This window comes from Bos grunniens, chromosome 24 (assembly GCF_055505025.1).
Source record: "Bos grunniens cultivar Pamir isolate PY7600 chromosome 24, Bosgru_T2T1.0, whole genome shotgun sequence".
Classification (NCBI taxonomy): domain Eukaryota; kingdom Metazoa; phylum Chordata; class Mammalia; order Artiodactyla; family Bovidae; genus Bos; species Bos grunniens.
This window is the reverse complement of record NC_141188.1, coordinates 48,666,554-48,682,856: the sequence shown is the minus strand read 5'-3', so window position 1 is coordinate 48,682,856 and position 16,303 is coordinate 48,666,554. Positions and strand designations below refer to the sequence as shown.

The window sequence follows — 16,303 nt, the reverse complement described above, 5'->3', positions numbered from 1 at the left end:
CCAACCAGCATGGATTATGTTGCAATTAAGAACATTAAATAATACATGTACCAACTTGCCTCTGGAGGCTTTTAAAGTGTCGCTCCTTGGTCTCTTCCCCTGGGGATATTAGTATCCCCAGTGAAATCAAGGATCCCGTTTCAGCTGTAGCACTCACTCAGCATAAAGCATGAGAGCCACTGCAGCTCCCTTCGAAGGTGCTGGCTCTTCCCTTTATGGTATTTCCCAGTGCCTTGGTAAAGGAAGCATCTTCTACTCCTTGTTGGGGTTAATGGGTGGGTGAGCAGGTTGCATGTGATAAATCTATTATCAATCTTATCTACCTAGTTTTTTGATTCTTTACATTGTATGAAATTTTTCTGATATCTTATTTTCATATAAGCTGTTATTAGTACAGATTTCAGTAAGCCATTTAAGAAAAGAATTAGAAATCCCAGATATATGAGGTAGCATGTTGAATCACACATCTTTGATAAGTGTACCTATATGTTTATTATGTTCCCCCAGAATGGAAAGTAAGTTTAGATGCTGGGTCACCAAAATAAATGAAAATTATTTCCTAGAGTCACTAACATAGATTCTCAAAGTGTCCTCCAAGAAGCTCTGTGGGGTTCTCTGAGCCCCTCTAGGAGTCAAGAACATAAAGCGCTGGGAACCATATTCCATTGCAGTCAGAACAACTCTAAATTCAACTTAGGGGCTTCTAGGTAAGCTTTCATTTGAGGAAGGGGTCAAAAGCTTTTTTACAAAAAGTTTGGCAAATCACTGAAATATCAATAGACCATCTTTGAAGTCCACCTGGAAAGCTCCATGTTTCTCTAATTACCATGGGCTAGTTTGCTGACCCTCATTGGAATCCTAAAGGGAACCTCCAGTAATGGCTGCCTGTTTTAAGGATGTTTTCTCCCAGATACGCAGGGCCCTGGCAGGAAGCCACACCCTTGCCTTCCTAGAGTGTGGCATGACATAGATATCTCTTGACAAGGGCACAAGCTAGAAAACCCCAATGGCAAGTAAACGGGGTGGGATGGCTCCTCCCAGGCCATGCAGCACACTCCATGGCCCCTGGGCACCAGGCACGAGGCTGCCAAGAAAGAATGAGAAGAGGAAGGAGGAGGAGGGGAGGCAGAAGAGGAATTACTCATCTGTGGAGGGTCAGTTGTGCCAAAGAACATCCACCATGTGCTCTGTTCCTGTGCTAGATTCGATTTGGCAGAGGAGAAGACAGCGTCTGTCCTTGCTTTCATGTTTCAGTCCATATTTACCGAGTAGCTCTGGTGCACTGGCACAATCCTCATGAAAACAAATCCACCCCGCAAAGCACTCACTACGCCTGGTACCAGAGCCTCACAGAAGCAAAACCCTTCCACACGAAACAGCGAGAGAACACCAAAAGACCTAACAATGTGGGTGTGAACAGGTTATAAATGGCCCTCACATTTGAAGGAAAAGGAGGCCAATGACTGAAATGGTCAAAAGTTATATACAAAAAAAAAAAAAGGGTTGGAGTTTAGATCACAGAGGTAAAAAAGATGAGAGTTTTCCAAGCAAGAGTGAAATGAACCACACACTGTCCACATATAAGGGCCCCTCCTCTGTATGTTTGTTTATATTGGCTTCCTCAGCTTGGCTGGTACAACCGCATTGGCTAAAGTGCAGGTGAGATCAAGGACTCTTCCAGCCCCAAAGGTCTGTGATCTAGAAACCCTCAGGGAACTGCCCCTACACCTGGAAGCCAGTTCGTTTCCATATGAAGAAAGGAACCCTCTGACCCCTGGCTCATGACTGTGTCTCCAAGATTGTAATTAGGAATGTGTGCAGCCCTCAGACCAGGGGACTTCAGAGAGTGTAGATGTCCTAACACAACCAGTCCAACCCTTTGAGCCCTAGTAATGTTGGATCAGCAGCATCTTTTCTAACCACAGGCTACATTAGCTCCTGGCACACAGTACACACTACTTTTGAACGACAAGTTTGCAGAGGACACAGATCACTTAGATGCTGCAACTACAAAGTGAATTTCAGACCAGGCTGAAAGCATCACATTCTGTTAAACATTTGTGAAGGAAGCAGCGGTACTTGAGAGCAAAGTTCTAGATTCGGATTGTTTGGGGTCAAACTCAATGCCACCAGTTCCCTTATGACCTTGAGCTTTGTCTCACCAACTGTAAGATAAGAATGGAGATCGTTATTGTGACTGAGAATTAAATGAAAACGTATTTAGCACAGTATCCAACAAATACTAATGACAATATTGAAAGATTGATTGATGGTACTTGCAAATCACAGGGGAAACGTCAGCTTTGCCTGCTTTTGCCTCAAATGTTGTTTGTTGCTGTTGTTTTAGTCGCTAAGTCATGTCCAACTCTTTTGCAACCCCATGGACTGTAACTTGCCAGGCTCCTCTCTCCATGGGATTTCTCAGGCAAGAATACCAGAGTAGGTTGCCATTTTCTTCTCCAGGGGATCTTCCTATCCCAGGGATCGAACCCATATATCCTACATTGGCAGGAGGATTCTTTATCACTGACCCATCAGGGAAGAACTTTGCCTCAAATAGCTAATGAAAATGATCCCAAGGGACCACCATGCACACAATCAGACTGGCCCAGAAACCTGAAGAAACACTTCCACTAAAGATCATGTCTCTGCAACAGGCTTTCTTTCACCTCTTGACTCCTCCCTCCTGTGCCTCTAGGCCTCTCTTCTGTGACAACTTCCTCCCAGGCCCAGATCACCCTAAACTATTTAATAGAAATTCTCAAAGTTGAAAGACACCATAGAAGTTGTCCAAGCCATACCTCTTGATGTTAGATCTATAACACCATTGGCAGATAAAGGCTTACCATTCATTTTTTTCCCTCCAGGTGTCTGAGTTTTAAGGTCTCTGTGGAATGAATCTCTGCTGGAGGAATCTCAGACCCTGATGGAGACGATGATCACCCCCACTCAGTGAGCACGCAATCTGTGCCCCGTCCTGGGCACGTCACAAGTATTATCCTATTTAATCCTCCCATTAACTCAAAGAGTCAAGTACTCTGATCATCCCCACCCTTCCCCACCCCCAACCCCGCCATGTTTTTCACAAGGAAACTGAGGCTCAGAGAGGATAAGTACTTTGAGTGAGGTCATACAGTTAGTAAGTAAGGAGATATAATCTGAACCCAGGTTGGCTGACTCTGTTTTTAGGGCTTGATGCATTTAGATTTAATAAAGCTGTGATTGATGGCTTATAGAGTTTTGTGTGGTTAAGACAGGCAGGAAGTGCTCACGAGGACTGGCAATGGGTGTCAAAAATTCTGGGCCAGGCAGAAAATCCTTTTTGAGAAGATGGCACCTTTGTGCATGTAGCTGGATGAGAGAGAGAGAGCGAGGGAAGAGTGGCAGGGAGAGCCTGGACCTCCCTGACTCTGTGTCAAGTGCAGAGAATAATATCTACCTCTCAGGTGGCTGTGTGGTTTCTCAATAGATAGCAGTTACCATGATTAAAATCCCCCAAATTGAGATAAGGGGACTGTTCTGTTGTGAGCTTCTAAGAAAATGTATACATTGCTAATTCATGGCCTCCCAAGTGCTGGTGAGATGGATCAGGTATGAAATCCTAGAACCCGCCTGGGCAAGAGCAGCTCTCCACCTGGACTGCAGGGAGGACCTGAAAGTCCAGAACATTCTGTGACCAGTCTCACTTTGATCTGCAGCAGCACAGGCCATCTGTCTGCCCCTCGTGCTGAACCTCTCAGTGGAGGGGAGGCTCTTTTCCCCTCCCTCCCCAACGTCATGAGTGAAAAGGTGTCCTCAGATCCCTCCGCACAGACGAGCACTTGGGCCACTTTGTCACAGGCCACTCCAGCCAGTGGTTGCTGTAGAGGTCACAGGTCTCCCAATCCTAAAAAGAGGTGGCCAGGGGTGGGGGTGGGCAAGTCTGGGACCATTTCCTTTTTCCCTTTATCTAGAGGAAGAATAAAGTGGGACAAAGCAGAAGCACTGCAAATACATGAAAAAATAGAAGGAAATAGAAGGAAAAAATAGAAGTAATAATACTCTCCTACATCTACAGAAGATGGCATATTCTATGCCGTCCTTCTTCCTGAGTGGACCCACACCTATTCTTCCGTTGATGGACAGACTTGCCAAGAATATTATTCCCGTTTGACAGGTGGGGAAAGTGGGACAGGAAGTAAGACCATTAGCTGAGCTGAAGCCAGAACCAAGACTTCGGTGTCCTTACCCAACACCCTCCTCTGAGTCCCGCTGACTCTGTGTCTCCAGCCACCTACAAGAGAGGAGTCCACACCTCCATTCCCAACACAAGGATGCACCAGATCTGATCCTGGGAAAGACATCAGTTTGGTTTCTGAAGACCGACTCTTCTTCCATCAAGCAGCCCTTCCCTCTTATCCAGGGGATACTATCCATTCCGAAGAAAAACCTGGAGCCAATTGTCTTCCTATAGGAACCAGTCTAAAAGGGCCACAAACACAGCTCTGAGAAATCAAAGCCCGGAGACCCAAGAGGTCCCAGGACTCCGTGTCCAAGAAGGTTCTGTGCAACCTGGATTTGAATGGGATGTCTAAACGCAGACTTCATTGGGTCTGTGATAAACTCAGGGATCGTGTCAATTTTCTAAAATCACTGGGGAGTGGGGAAATGGGTTAATAATCCCTAGGGAGTCCCACCCATAAAAGTTGTGAGTCTTTAACTAAATCCTCTTCTATGAGGATCTAATGCAACACCATTACCCTGGCCTGTGCCAAACATTTCCCCTGCAAATGGGCCCGTCCTGCTTCATCTGCCTTCAATCTGCCATGGACTCAGGCTCTGCCTTCTTAAGTGGGCTCAACCGTATTACAGGCTTCTATGGTGCTGTGGGGCTGCAGCGAAGCTCCATTTTATGTTCTTAAATATTCATAAGGAGCTTTGCAACATTAATATCTTAGATGGCTTACAAGAACACTTAAATACTGGCTCTTCGCTCCCCTCCCTTCTCCCCAAAAGTCCCAGCCTGTTCTAATTTGTGTAATGCATTGGGCCATTTTAATAATTGTCCAGGGATTTATTTGGTGGTTCTGCTGCCCCGTCGCACAGGGTGTAATTATGACCCCAGCCTCTCTTATGTGCTAATCCTGCTTGTTTCACTCACAGAGAAGCCAAGATTGGAGAGGGGAAATGCAGTACAGGCTAATGCACAGGAATTAAGTTATGGGCCTCAGCCATTTCCCTCCACCTTCCCACCCGTCGTCCTCCAGCATCGCCACTGCTGAATGTGGAATAAGCCACTGTCGCGGTGTTTGCAGGATGCTTTTAATTAAAGAGTGTGTTTCATCAAAAGGACCAGATTCAAGAATGGGAGACTAAGGCCATCAATGAGTACCCAAATAATAAACTTTTGGCACACCACTCAGTAACAAGAGTCTCAGAGTCGTGTCTTGTCCTACAGTGGCATGAAACTGTTGTCATGGTTTTGCATAAAAGCTAAATGGAATAGGAGCTGCCAGTTTTAACTCAGGAAAGGGGAGATACTGGCTATCTAGAACTCACTGGAATGTTCTGATATGATTCAAACACTAGAGACTTAGGTAAGTTGCTGTGTTCATCGCTCAGTTGTGTCCAACTCTTTGTGACCCCATGGGCCGTAGCCTGCCAGTTTCCTCTATCCATGGCCTTCTCCAAGAATACTGGAGTGGGTATTCCCGTCTCCAGGGGATCTTCGCAACAGAGAGATCGAACTCGGGTCTCCTGCATTGCAGGCAGATTCTTTACTGTCTGAGCCACCAGGAAAATAAGCCCCTTAGGGATGAATATGCATACACATGCAAATTAATAAAAAGCTGATTAAGAATGTTTACTCTCTAGGAATGAGTCTACTGTCACCTACTACCACCTTTCCTAGGTAACAATTCAAGTTCAAAAGCCTGAAGCTGGCAACGTTATGTGCTGGCCTGGAGCGATGGACCAAGCCTAAGCCTCATCTTCTTATCCCTCCCTGCTCCCACCCCCACCCTCAGAAGGTCCCCACGTGGCCTTTAGTCAACCCCATCCGATGTCCTGGGAAGATGAAGGCTTCCAGATTCCAGGAGTGTTTCCTGCAAAAAGCACTAGGAGAAGGCTTCCTGGCAGAGGTGAAATTTGAAATGGACCAGGCTTGGCTAGTGAGGAGCATTCCAAAAACAAGAGTAGATATGGACAATGGTAGCAAATAAAAGGCAATCCCCGCTCTAGACAATTAATTGGCTTGCCTGTTGCAGAAGATACTTACCAGGATGTTTTAAGAGATGAGGCTGGAAAGGCAGACTGAGGCCAGAACTTCATACTTAGGTGATGAGGTAGCCAGCTTTAGAAATCCAAACTCTGAAGGTACCTGGTACGTTTTCCCCAAAGAGATGAAATAGTCAAGAAACTCTCTGCTTCTGTTTCCACCACCTGTCCTCTGTCTTCTTTCCAGGAGACATAACTGGAACAGCATGGGCAGTCACTCCACTCCATCTTAAACTGCTCCTCTCCCCACATCCATGAATAAGCAGCTCTCTCTACCTGAGAGATTATCATGCATCCCTTCTGCTCACTCACATTCTCATCTTGAGGCTCCTAAGAGCACAACAAGACACCTCTATCTAGAGGACAGGGCAGGGATCTCTTCTCCCTGCTGCAGAGGACGACCCTGTCACAGGTGTATCTGTCCCTCACTGGGCTCACTGACAACAAAATCTTCCAGAACTCTGGCTCTTCACCACCATGACTCAGAATGGGATGAGGTCAGATCCTACTCAAGGAGTCCAGTGAAAGCCACGTGGTGTTGAGAAGGCAGAGTCCTAACTCCGCCATTACCTCCATGATTATAGAAAAACAGCTTCCCAGGTGGGCCTGTTTCCCCAACGACATAGTAAAGGGGCGGTTCTTGACCATCTCCTAGGTACCATTGGCTCTAAAACTTCAGGCATCTCTTTCTGCAGCAGAAGCACTTTGCTGGAACATGGTGTCACCTGGTAGACAAATTCCCCACATGGATTACAAAGATGGCTTTATAACCAAGGCCCCATTAACATGCAATTAATAACAGCATTCATCTCCATCTAATTCACAGAAGATTCTAAAATAGAAAAGAAGACCAACTGCTCCCACAACTGGCTCCCGCAGGCTCCTTGCTATCCCAGCGCCAGGATCACGGACTTTCCTTGTCAGAACATGATTTACAGCACTTGGAACAGTTACATAAATTTCCATAAGCATCCACAAATGCCCCAAACATCGAAATCCATGAGCAGGAGAGAGGGGAAGGGAGGGAGGGCACACTAGGGACTGTGGGCAACAGGGCAGCTCTGTGCCTGGGCAGCATGGTGGCTCCCCCAACTTAGGGCATTAAAGCTAAACACTACTAATCGTGAGTGGTTTGTCCTCTGCTGAGCACCTGAGCGCTAATTACATGCCTGGTTAACTCAGTAATGTACACACTGCTGTGCACCCAGCTCTCTCCCTCCCTCCACTTCACGAGATTAATGAGGGGAAGAAGGAGGTTGTTACAAACCTGTTTGTGGGGCTCTTGACACCTCCTGGGACGACAACCAAAAATGATCTGAACCACTTAGCACATGCCATTTTTCCCACCACCGCGTAGGGTGCCCAATCGTCACTTAACACAAGGGCTCCCTCCCCCAGCAGCTGAGCCCTGGGGCACAGTCAACGGGTTGGTAAATGTAGGAGGGGATGGGGCAAAGGTGCCCCCTCAGTGGAACTTTTACATAAATCCCTCCATGGTGTCCTGACGTCACATCTTCATTAGCAACTGTTCCCAAATGGCTCTCCTGGGCTGTTGGTTGTCTCAGGCTCATTGAAAGCTCTCTTGTCTCCCCACATATCCTTCCAGATGGGTCTGTCTTGTAGGGATTGAACTAGGCCTGCCTTCCAGGGTCACAATTGCCCTGAGGACAGGAGCCTGAAATTCCAAGGTCTCCTGAGCCCTAAACAAGGCAGAGACTCAACAAGACAGGGATGGAGGGCGCAGAAAGTTTTGCCAAGTGGAACAAAGGGGAATCTGGGAGTCCTCTAGACATCCAGACAACTGAACCCTGCCACCTTGGAACCCATCATCCATAGAAAAGGAGAGATGGCCTTCCTGCTGCCCTGAAAGCCATGGGATGCGCTTCTGCACTATTTTCTTACCTGGGTGTTTGTAGCCTCACTTCATCCTTTTGAAGAGCTTGTAGAGGGATGAGACGCTGATCGTGTCATTGAGCCCAGGCCTGGGCTTCTAGAAACATCCCTGGCTCCTGTCTCACCCGCCTTCAGAAACAACCCTCAATTCTGGCCTCCTTAGGGATGATCCGCTCACCCCAGGCCTGGCTGGAAACCCCTGGAATGGAATGAACCCCAGCAGCAGGTGTGTTCTGCCTGTGTTCAGTTCAACAAGCATGTACTGAGAGCCTCCCATGTGCTTTCAAGGGGCTTCCAGTCAAGCAGGGAGTGAAACAGTCACAACATCCACCGATCATGTGCATCCCTGCATTATACATGAAGCAGGAGGGGTGCAGAGAACCCATCATTAACTGTGGAAGAGAGGGATGCCCAGGAACACATCTCTAGCAGAAAGATCTCAGGGAAGACCAGGAGTTTGCTGGATAGACAGGGCAGAAATGGGGCAGCAGAAAGAACAGGAAAGAACATGTATAAACGCACGGAGATTTGAAAGGGCCAAGACAACTTAAGGTGACTCTCTTTTCCCAAGTCTCCCCTCCTTCCCTCTCCTTTCTCTCCCCCACCTTCCTTCTTCTCCCTCCCCATTTCCTTCAATGGTTTTCAGAGGAGTGTTGCCAGAGGCTCATGGCCAATGCAAACCCTCCAGGGACCCTCAAGGTTGAACAACAGCCCCTGTTCTCACCATGGCAGAAAAGGGCTCTCAGCCAGTCTGGGCTCCTCCACATCCTCTTCCGGTACTTCTGCCTCCTTCCTGGGACTGCGTATCACCTAATTAACCACAGGTAAACCAGTGACCTGTGGGGCAGATTTACATCTTAAAAGAAAGAGAATGTGATGGTTAATAAAATGAATGTGTCTCTCATGGTGGAGGTTCAGGCATCAAGAATAGACCCTCCTGAGCTGTTTTAGAGCAGGGGTCCCCAACCCCCAGGATCTAATGCCTGATGATCTGAGATGGAACTGATGTAGTAACAATAAAAGTAAAATGCACAATAAATGTAATGGCTTGAATCATTCTGAAACCATCTCTGATCCCATTTGGTGGAAATGTAGTCTTCCACGAAACCAGTCATTGGTGCCAAAAAGGCTAGGGACTGCTGCAGGATGGAGCACCTCCTTGACTGCTCTTCAAAGGATAACAGGGAGGCTGGACCAGCTCAGGTACAATGAGCTCTAGAGCATCTCATTACATCACAAAATCTCAAGGCCTTTGAAAAAACAAACTCCCCCCAAGATGAAAGATGGATGCTCTGGGATCTAGTGTCTCTTGCAATGATCAGAAGACAGGTCTGGGTTCCTGATCAAAGCCAGGAGCCAGGGGATTCTGCCTGGCCTCCCAGATCAGAAGGGGACTGAAGGCTGTGCCGAGCCGCCCTTAGCAGCTCACCTTGCCTTTGCTTCACATCGTTTCTGGGCGGGTAGTCCCATCCCAGCACCTCTACCCTCCATCCCCCCAAACCCTGGTCCCTCTCCGTTTAAAGTAGGGACCTAGGAGTACCCCTGGAAAATGCCCTCCACCTCCATCTGTGGAAGCACCGGGGGATTGGGGGGATGCCCCTGGAGCAGACCAGCAGGGAGGTCACATGTCCTCAGTTTGCTCCTTCCCGGGGCTGCCCAGCCCCTGCCACGCCAGGTGATGGACAGGGCTGGCCCCGCCCACCTCCGCTTCCCAGAAAAGCGGAAGCTCTACGCGCACGTTCACAGGGTCCCACCACAGCCACACATTGACAACTGCAGAGTTTCGCCAACCACACCGTCTTTTAAAAATAAAAAATAAACAAGTCATCCCAGAGACCGCCTGATTACATCACGGGTTATCACCCAGCCAAGCTTTTACATGGGCCCACGAGAGAACTCGGCCCGCTGGCCGGCCCCACGGCCACCCGGCCATAGATCACGTCTGCAAGCCCATGGAGTTCATTATCTCCCTAATGCTGCTGCTTCTGTGGATCATTAGAAAGAAACTTGACCTGACCTGTGAACTCTGAAATTGATTGTTGCCTTGAAATGGTCAACAGCCCATTTTCTAATCGATGCACGGAATAATTTTATACATATTTAAATTATATATTAACTTTAATGCTTGTTAAATTTATCTACCACTTTCCTCCTGTGCTTCTTTTTCATGTGCTGCAACTCCGAAGGGTATATTTACTATTGGGTGGAAGGAAAAGAGGGGGGGAGGGGGGTCTAGGCCAAGACCAAGTGAAGAAGGAAACAGAAGTCCCAGGGCTGAGCCAGAGGGCGTGGAGGACTAGTTCTAAAGCAAAGTATGTGCGATTCTGGGAATATGTGTGTGTGTGAGTGTACGTATGAGAGAGTGACGTATTATGTGTACAAAAGTATGTGTATCTGGAAATATATATATGTATATATGTGCATGTGGGTGCGTTGAAGAATATGTGTGTGTAGATATGAGAGTCATGTGTGTGTCTATGTATGTATGTAAGAGTACGTGTTTATCTGGGAAAATATATGCGGACATGTATGTATTTTCTCTCCCATGCACTCTCCCTCAACTTATCAAGTGGTCCAAATGCCCAGCCTGAGCCCCAGTGCTGAGATTAAAATTTCTCCCATTGATGTGCATTAAGGAGCTATGGATGCAGGGGTTTTGTCTGAAAAGGGCAGACTCAGACCATTACAGTCATCCTGAACGTGGCTTGAAATTTCCGGTACTGAAAGGGGTCCCCAAAGTGCTAAACTGTCTGGAAAGAAGGCCAAAACTACTGATGGTCTGCAAAGCAGATGTTCTTAATCTGGTGTTCATCAGCCCAAGACCTCTGTGGATCAATGAGTCCCTTGAAATTGAAGAAAGTGCACATGTGCATGTGTGCCCAGGGAGAGCCTTTGTCACAGTCACCGGCTTTCAGAAGGTTTATGACTGCAGATCAGATGATGCTGATTATGTTTGCAGACGCAAGGACTGCTTCTGGGCTCCCCCTCGCATCTAGCACTTTCAGACGCGGCCCTGACACCCCTGCCCTTCCTTCCATATGGGCCAAAACCCACCGTGGGTCTCTAACCCTGAGCCAAGAACACGTGATGGAGCAACAAGCAACTGTCTCCCAGTTCAGAGTCCAAATCAGCGTGCCTGCTCCACCTTCCCGACCCGACCTCCCAGAGTTTGGACACACCCAAGAATTAAACTCAGCTTGCCCCTGTGGCTAGGGTGTAAACAGATACAAGCAAACCTTCTAGAAACAATCCGCAAAATATTCATGCCTGTTGTCTCAGTTATTTTACTTCTAAGAATCTATCCTAAAGAAATAGTCAAACTGCAAACAAAGGTTTGTGCATGGAGATGTTCCTTGGAGTATTAATACTCAAGCAAACAACTGGAAACAGCCTACTGTCCAGCATGACAGGAAGAGCTAAAAAATGCAATGAATCCATGTGAAGGACTGCTCTCCTGCCATTAAAAAGCATATTTACATTTATGAGCCATGTTAACAAAATTAACTATTAATAATTTAAATTGCCCATTGTTTATGTTCTCAAAAGTAGGTTTAGTAGAAGTTTTGGTGGCATGGAAAATGCCTACAGTACAATTATGCAGTAAAAGTATGATATGGTAAAACTTCAGTTTTTTAATGCATAAACAATAGAAAAAGCTACAAAATAGTAATAATGGTTTTTCAGAGGCAGAGTGATTTTTCTGGCCTTTACATATATTTCTGTACTTCCTAAGTTTCTGTTATGTGTTGATTTAGTTTTTTAAAAAAAGGAAAAAAAACTAAATGAAAAAAGAAATTCTGCTTTCCAATCCGTCCACCACAAGCCATCTCTAACTCCAGACCCCAAACTCAAGGACTCCGCATTTCTGTTCCCTTTACAAATAAACTATAATGCCACCAAGTTTGTTAGAGGTCCTTGAAATAAAATCAAAACAGTACTTACCTCCGCTGTGCCTTCACGTTTCCACGTTCTTCCTTAACTCTCAGGATCCTTCCTCAGGCAATCTTTTATTTCCCCTTCCTCTGCTTAATTCCTCACTTACAAATCAATGTCCAACTTAGATGAGAAAATATAGCCTGGGTTGTTTCTTCCAGGTGGAAACAAGAGGAGGGGGTTGGGCAGGGAAGCAAAAAAAAAAAAAAAAGGAAGTGGTGAGAAAGACCAGCTTTCCCCACCTAGGTTGCTACCTACTTTCCCAGGGAGATCAAGGTCATCTAATATGTACTGCCTTGACTTTCTTCCCTCTGCCTCAGAGACTCCCCGCATCATTATCATCCATCCTTTCATCCTCCCCCCACCCCCCACCGTCTCCAAGGAAGACGTATTCTTTTAGTTGGCCAAGGTGCAACCTCTCCACCTGGACTATTGATCCCATCCCTTCCCATCCCTCCCAGCCCATCGCTAGATCAATCATCCCCAAGCTCTCTAGGATCTGCGATCTCCCCTCCCTAGGGGCTCGCTCCCCTTCTGCAGAATCAGACTGCGTGGCTCTGAATCCCTGCTCCACTACTTAAGAGCTGAGCAGTCTGCTTCCCCTCTCTGCGCCTCAATTTCCATGTCTGAAAGACTGGAACAATAACAGTTACTGGAATAAAATGAGGTACTGCCTTTAAAACACTTAAAGCAGGGATGTCACATAGCCAGTGTTAACTGCTTCCATTATTTGTGTGGTCTTTAAGCCTGCTTGGGGAGAAAGAAATGGCAACCCATTCCAGTATTCTTGCCTGGAGAATCCCATGGACAGAGGAGCCTGGCAGGCTACTGTCCGTGGGGTCACAAGAGTTGGACAGGACTTAGCGACTAAACCACCACCACCACCAAAGCCTGCTCGACTGGCTCCCATCTGGGGAAATGCCTTCCCCAGCACCCTTCTCCCTTTCTCCTCCATTCCAATGTTCTGAATCACTCCTTCCTATTAAGGGAAAATTTCTCGCTGTCTGGAATTTCTCAGGTTCTACCAGATCTCAGTACCCACCTTCTGGGTACTGTCTCCCTCACCCACAAAACCAACTTTCACTGGCACTAGCCATGGCATCCCTGAGCCCCTGAGACTTCCTTCAGCCTTCACCCTCCTCCAGCCCCATCGTGACTGAACCCTCCCACCCTGCTCCAGACTTCGGTCTCCTTGGCCTCCACTGGACCATTTTTGGTTCTCCATCTCTACCTCAGGCTCCCTCTTTGCAGCTTCATCTACTAACTCCTCGTCTGTTTGCTCTCAATGGAAGTTCATCCTCAAAGTTCTGAAGCAGGGCCCTCTCTTCCCCCTCAACCCACTTTCCCTGAGTGATCCTGTCAACCTTCACAGCTTCTTCACACATTGATCGCTCCCATGTGAGAAGTTTCTTCAAGCAGAGAAGAGGGTGGAACGGAATAGCTGCCAGAAAGGCAACAGCCAGTATCTTCCAGAGGGCAAAAGGAGACGGGAGAGAATAGAGGGCCCGGGGCCAGCATTACTTACAGATTGAGATAGGGGCCAATATGGGATGATTCCCGAGGTTTAAAATAGTTCTCCACCTCTCAACGGCTCCTCGAGGCTATCGGTGTTACCACCTGAGAGTCCGCTCTTCAGCTGAAGGCTCTGAGTCTTTTTACTGTAGTGTCCACCTGCGGCTCTCATGGCGCAGTGAAAAGAAAAATAAAGCGGGTGAAGGAGTCAGGAGACCTGTGCGAACCCCAGCTCTGTCACCAGCGGTGCCTTTCCTCTCATGAGCTCTTCACTGGCAAAAAACAGGTAACGTCAATCCTAGACGGCCGTTGGGAATACTGTGGCCAATCTTCCATTTTCTCCTCTTTTCTCCATCTTGGTCTCAGTTTCTTTATCTGTGAAATGGGAATGACAGCACAAATCATTTATAAGCCCCTTTGAGCAACTCTCCTTTGACAGGATTTGGCCCCAGTCGTCTGCCTTACTTAGGAAGTGACTCCTGATGAGAGTCTACAGGTCAACTAAATAATATTCTTCCCAAACAGATGACTCAGAAGCAGCTGAGCCCACCAGGGGTAGAATCAGCTTCATCTCTGCCAGACTGGAAGGTGCAGCTCTAGGTCTGTGGCAATAGGGGCTTGTTAACACGTCATTCCGGAAACCAACCTCCTGTCCCATTTAGTAGATCCCCACTCTGTTCTTGGTACACAGTAGGCTCCCTTCCCTGCTTCTAACAAGTTTTGTGATAATATAATTTTTTTTTTTAAAGTTTATGGGCATTTAGGAAAGCCCTGAAGATTCCCAACTGGGCAGGATAGGTTGCTGAGCTGGAGTTTGCCCACTGATTTCTTGCCTAAGTTTCTTTCCATGGCATAGTTAGTATGTCTGTTGCTCAAGCAATCCCCAAAGTGTGGGGAACCTGTGGACCGAAGGTGCTCCATCACATCAGCCATATGCCACACCAGCCTTCTGTCCAGAAGCCTGGGATAATAACAGTTCATATTTATCGGTCACTGTCCTAGATGCTTTATATGCCTGAGCCCACTTAACACTTAAAAAGTTGTAAAGGGTAATATGATTATAAATCTTGTTTTCGAGATGAGGATACAAAACACAGAGGTTACTTGTCCCAGTTCAGTCAATTGTTGAGTCATGTAGGACTCTTCGAGACCCCATGGACTGAAGCACACCAGGTCTCCCTGTTGATCACCAACTGCCGGAGTTGACCCAAACCCATGTCCATTGAGTCAGTGATGCCATCCAACCATCTCATCCTCTGTCGTCCCCTTCTCCTCCTGCCCTCAATCTTTCCCAGCATCAGGGTTTTTTCAAATGAATCAGCTCTTCCCATCAGGTGGCCAAAGACTTGGAGTTTTAGCTTCAACATCAGTCCTTCCAATGAACACCCAGGACTGACCTCCTTTAAGATGGATTGGTTGGATCTCCTTGCAGTCCAAGGGACTCTCAAGAGTCTTCTCCAACACCACAGTTCAAAAGCATCAATTCTTCAGTGCTCAGCTTTCTTAATAGTCCAAATCTCACATCCATACATGACTATTGGAAAAACCATAGCCTTGACTAGGCAGACCTTTGTTGGCAAAGTAATGTCTCTGCTTTTTAATATGCTGTCTAGTTTGGTCATAGCTTTTCTTCCAAGGAGCAAGTGTTTTTTAATTTCATGGCTGCACTCACCATCTGCAGTGATTTGGGAGCCCAAAAACATAAAGTCTGTCACTGTTTCCACTGTTTCCCCATCTATTTCCCATGAAGTGATGGGACCAGATGCCATGATCTTAGTTTTCTAAATGTTGAGCTTTAAGCCAACTCTTTCACTCTCCTCTCTCACTTTCATCAAGAGGCTCTTTAGTTCCTCTTCACTTTCTGCCATAAGGGTGGTGTCATCTGCATATCTGAGGTTATTGATATTTCTCCTGGCAATCTTGATTCCAGCTTGTGCTTCATCCAGTCCAGCATTTCTCATGATGTACTTTGCTTATAAATTAAATAAGCAGGGTGACAATATACAGCCTTGACGTACTCCTTTTCCTATTTGGAACCAGTCTGCTGTTCCATGTCCAGTTCTAACTGTTGCTTCCTGACCTGCATACAGATTTTTCAGGGGGCAGGTCAGGTGCTCTGATATTCCCATCTCTTTCAGAATTTTCCACAGTTTGTTGTGATCCACACAGTCAAAGGCTTTGGCATAGTCAATAAAACAGAAATAGATGTTTTTCTGGAACTCTCTTGCTTTTTTGATGATCCAGCAGATGTTGGCAATTTGATCTCTGGTTCCTCTGCCTTTTCTAAAACCAGCTTAAATATCTGGAAGTTCATGGTTCATGTATTGTTGAAGCCTGACTTGGAGAATTTTGAGCATTACTTTATTAGCATGTGAGATGAGTGCAATTGTGTGGTAGTTTGAACATTCTTTGGCATTGCCTTCCTTTGGGATTGGAATGAAAACTGACCTTTTCCAGTCCTGTGGCCACTTCTGAGTTTTCCAAATTTGCTGGCATATTGAGTGTAGCACTTTCACAGCATCATCTTTTAGGATTTGAAATAGCTCAACTGGAATTCCATCACCTCCACTAACTTTGTTCGTAGTGATGCCTCCTAAGGCCCACTTGACTTCTCATTCCAGGATGTCTGGCTCTAGGTGAGTGATCGCACCATTGTGATTATTTGGGTCATGAAGATCTTTTTTGTATAGTTCTTCTGTGTATTCTTGCC

The 16,303-nt window shown here is 46.7% G+C and overlaps 1 long non-coding RNA gene across 2 annotated transcripts; it reads right to left on the bottom strand.

Moving 5' to 3' along the window:
* Nucleotides 1-256: 256 nt before the first annotated feature.
* LOC147346230 (uncharacterized) lies at nt 257-12,229 on the bottom strand. 2 transcript variants are annotated; one of them, XR_015153487.1, is made up of 5 exons: nt 12,091-12,229; nt 8,873-9,004; nt 8,158-8,608; nt 6,257-6,980; nt 257-2,165 (listed from the first exon to the last, which is right to left on the bottom strand). It is a non-coding gene; the product is annotated as an uncharacterized LOC147346230 (long non-coding RNA). The 2 variants fall into 2 exon arrangements; XR_015153488.1 differs by lacking the exon at nt 8,158-8,608.
* Nucleotides 12,230-16,303: the final 4,074 nt, after the last annotated feature.